This window comes from Mesocricetus auratus, unplaced genomic scaffold (genome assembly GCF_017639785.1).
Source record: "Mesocricetus auratus isolate SY011 unplaced genomic scaffold, BCM_Maur_2.0 Super-Scaffold_100010, whole genome shotgun sequence".
Taxonomy (NCBI): Eukaryota; Metazoa; Chordata; class Mammalia; order Rodentia; family Cricetidae; genus Mesocricetus; species Mesocricetus auratus.
In genome coordinates this window covers 50,518,962-50,523,207 of record NW_024429194.1, presented here as the reverse complement: position 1 = coordinate 50,523,207, position 4,246 = coordinate 50,518,962, and the positions used below count along the sequence as shown (strand labels likewise).

The 4,246-nt window shown below is 48.3% G+C and overlaps 1 pseudogene; it reads right to left on the bottom strand.

Annotated features, from left to right (window-relative positions):
• Positions 1-330: 330 nt before the first annotated feature.
• On the bottom strand, positions 331-4,020 carry LOC101843426 (annotated as a pseudogene).
• Positions 4,021-4,246: the final 226 nt, after the last annotated feature.

The window sequence follows — 4,246 nt, the reverse complement described above, 5'->3', positions numbered from 1 at the left end:
TAACACAGAGCTTTTACAATAAAAGGAAGAGATACAAGTACCATGGCTTTCACTCAGCCTCTCCTGACAGGCAAGAACAGGTTATGATGGGTCATAGCCAGAAGGTCCTATCTGCAAATCAGGAAGAGTCCTCAGGAGAAGTCAAACCCTCCAACGTCTTGATCTTAGACTGCCAGTCTGTGGCTTCCGTCATGACAGCCAGGGAAAGCTAACACACACACTGTGGAGTCAGCATGGTGGTGGCTTCCAAAGTACTCTCACCATTTTTCAGTTACTCCATCATTTAAGAGCCCAAGGGGAAGCTCTAAATCCCCCTCCCCTCCATTTACCTTACTTCTTCAACAGGCCCACCATTTTAGTCACGAAGTCTTGGCCGTCCATGAACTGCCAATGCCCAATGGTGTCCCAACCTCTTCGGATCTTTGGATACAGACCGAGACACAAGAAAGCGATCTTGTTCCATACTGGCTTTGGAGAAGCACTGATGACTTCACAATGCCTCTCCCTAGCCCCTTCCCTAGACTCATGGTCACACTGTGGCCACCTAGAGGTCCGGGCTCCAGGTTTTGCAGCATGCTGTGGAGGCCTGCTTGCCTCCATTTCCCCATACATCGGTCTACCACTTTGCTTGACAGACTGTCACACCATGGCTGTGCCTAGTTTTCTCCTTCTACTCATTCATTTGATGAATATTTATTGACTTATTATGTGCCAGGCACTGTTCCAGGGAGCTGGGACATTGCAGTGAAAAAAAAATAAGAAAAAGTCTCCATCTTCATAGAAGTTACATTCTACTGTAAGCCCTTACAATTAGATAACTTTTAATGAAGCAGGATTTCTGTTTATCTCATTGTAACACTGCTCTCTCGATTTTACATCATGTCATTTCTTACTCAATGACAGGTTTCTGTCCTAACCACGCTCTTACCTTCCCCCATTTCCTTAAATGAAGAACACCACCAACACTCGGTATTACCAACAGAGGCATGCATGAGAGGAGGAGAGGTCACAGGAACTTTCTTGCCTGGCAGCATCCTCAAATAGCATAGTGAGGCCGGGAGCAGGGAGCAGGGTTTCTAAGAGTCTGGAGAACAGAAACAGAGTGCAAATCACAAAGGCATCAGACTCTAAGTTTCCACTTAAGCCCTGCACTGGCAGTAAAAGCACAAACACAATTCCCCATTCCTTCTCCTCGGGGACCATTCTTGGCTGATTTCTTATAACTCAATTGCACCGGTTCAAACAAAAATCAGCCAAGGTCATGACAGTGAAATGCATATTGCACGCTGATCAAGGGACCTTGGGTAGGAGTTACAAGCATGAACTCAAAAGCCAGAGCACTGAATTCACCCTGTAATTATTTTATTTTTGACTATAGAAAGTCTCAATCAAATTGCTATCCTGGGTTTAAAACACTGTTTTCTGAAAACATCCAAAAGCCAACTTGTATTTTTGCCTAAAACATACATAGTAACATAAACGAGAGTCAGCAGCAGGAATGTGAACTTACATGGGGTAGTAAATGTGTCCTTCAAAGTTAACAAGCCTAGAAATCGCCCTCATCGCCTTTCTAGCTGTGTTCAAAGATAAAAACACCCTTTTCCCTTTGACCCAAACCAGCAGATGAGTCTCAGGATCACAAGGTGTCAGTTAAAGCCAGAGAGATGCTGGAGACCAGGGTCCATTGTCCTCATCTTGCCTTCTCTTTGGAGTCTGATGGCTTTATCATCTCGGAAGCTCTTCCAGAGCTGTAGTGGGGATGATGGAGCCAGTGGGAGATGGAGTTGCATTTTCAGATAGGGTTCCAGTCCACTTAGAGAAACTGTCTCAGATTTGGTCTCTTGCAAAGGAAAGACAAGACAAAAACCAGTGCTTGGGCTGATCATGGAGGGTCAACCCAATCTGAACAGCTACGTACCCTTGTGCCAGGCCACAAAAACAATCTAAGCCCATGTGCTTAGTCCCCTGACTGAGGAAAACTCTTGAGCCAGGTGAAGCAGCATGAAAACTTACTGGGGGCGGGAGGGGGTGGGAGGGGGTGGGAGTAATTTATCATTGGAATGGTAAAGTCACTGGAGTTGTTCCAGGAAGCATCAAGCTGGCTTTGAGATATATTCTAGTCTTCCTATACAGGGCTTGGGTTCTAATGAAGACGATCGTGAATGAGACCATGGGGAGGGGGGGACTCCAGGGAGGATTTGGAGCAGAGACCTCCTACCAGTGTCCTGTACATTTCCTCAGAAACTCAGATGGGGAGACTCCATCTCCAGGCTTATACTGAGGACGAGCAAATATCTGCTATTGCTGTAGAGCTCCTCACCACCCTCCCTCGCACACCTGTGGGTCCTGAGTTCAGATTCCGACAGACATTTTGTTTGCCAGGTTTCTTTTCTTTTTTTCATTTGACTGTTACTGACACAAGCCACATCCTCATTCGGATAAGGTTTATATAGACACATTACACATCCTTCGTAAAGCTCCCTGGATGTCAAATGATTCGTTCGATGGTCTGTTTATAAAGCAAGTTTATTTCTGCAGAGGAGCTGTCTTATGTTTATGTCCCTGGAAGAAGTAGAAACTCTGCCTCTCAGAACCTGGTCCCTGAGTCCTTAGAGGTAGCATGTTGTGCTCTACCATCTTTACCAGGGGACCAAAGATGTTGGGACCATGAAGAGTCAAACTAGTCATCAGCTGTTCAAAGTTACCCAGACTCCAAGGTGGACATGATAGATTCTCAGGGCCAAGGCACCTGCTGTCAGAGGGGGGCTGACTGAAGGTGAGCTTGAGATGAGTCTGGGACAGGGGAATCAAGGCCTGGCATAGTGTGACATCCTTTGCTACCTGCTGGTTTTCTTTAGCCACCTGCTGCTCGCCAGAAAGGAACCAGGCATGTTGACAGCAGCCCCTCACGGGGGGGGGGGGATCCCCAAACAGAGAGCTGCCCAGCATATAACACGTGCATGGCCCTCGCCTCCTGCACCCCACCAACGACCTGAAAATGGTGTTGCACAGCTGCTCCGCCCTGCCCGTGGACCTGCGGCTCCAGAAGTCCCACGATCAGACTCTGGTCGGTCGCCCGAGGGCAGAAGACTTCTTGGTTGTCAGGGACCCGTTGGAGATCTTTGGCATCAATGACACCAGGATCTCGGAGAAGGTAGCTCTGAATAGTGGAAAGTTACTGGTTGTCTCTGCAGATCTGGGACCTGAGTCTGGACGTTAGCGAGGTTTTAAAGAAACCTACAAGGAAGGGCCTTCGAGGCCTTCCTCTAGGGTTCCTGGAGCACCCACCACCTCCTCCTGGCCTACTAAGCCGTCAAATGATCGTTACAGAACAACCTGATGTATTAAGGGTAGACGATCAGAAATAGGTGGATGAAACTCGCCCTGGAGTATGCATGGATTTAAATATTCGAAGAAACTGTGCTTGAGAAACCGTCTTTTGAATTTTCCTGGACATGTAATCTTTAAACACAGTAATAACATCAGACTTGCTTCACAGCCTCCCCAGTCCAGGTCATGTAACAGGGGACAAATCCATACACAGGTCTACATGGGGGCCACAGAGGGGGGGTCGCGGGGGGAGTCACAGCAGGGGTCGCGGTGTCCACCAGCCCTGGTGATAACCATGTTGCTTGTGCTGTGAGAGGGCCTGGAGGCCTCCAGCTTGCCTGTGTTCACACTCGCAGTGGTTTGTTTTTGTTTAGCATTTCATCTGAGAGAAGAACACTCTAATGATCCTCCACCACCGCGCTCCCGCCCCCTCCCTTCGTTTTCTTCCCATCGCCGAAACCCTCAGGGAGAATCTACTGTGTGTGACAAAGAAATATGTCTTTCCTCTGTGTTCCAGACCTTGGAAGTCATCCAAGACCCCTCTCCCCGGAGGCCAGCTCTCCTCGGCTAGAATTTGCATCTCACCGCCACACACTGCCTTGGGCTGCGGGGCGAGCGGGCAAGAAGCTGCCTAGGCAGCAGCGGAGGCAGAATGGTGGGAGCTAAAAGCGGAATGCGAGAAGCCTCCATTTTCCAGCGCGCTCTGCACATCTCTGCTGCCAGAAACCTAAAGCCAAATTCGATTTGAAATTTATACAGAAAAGAACATCAACACGACCACACTCAGCCTCTCCTCCCCTTTCCCAAGACCCCTCTTGACCCGAGAACGTCTATTTCATGTTTAATTTCATTCTTAGATTGCTAATTAATATCTTTTCCCCCCTCCTGTCCCCACCCTTCCTTAATCTTGCCATTT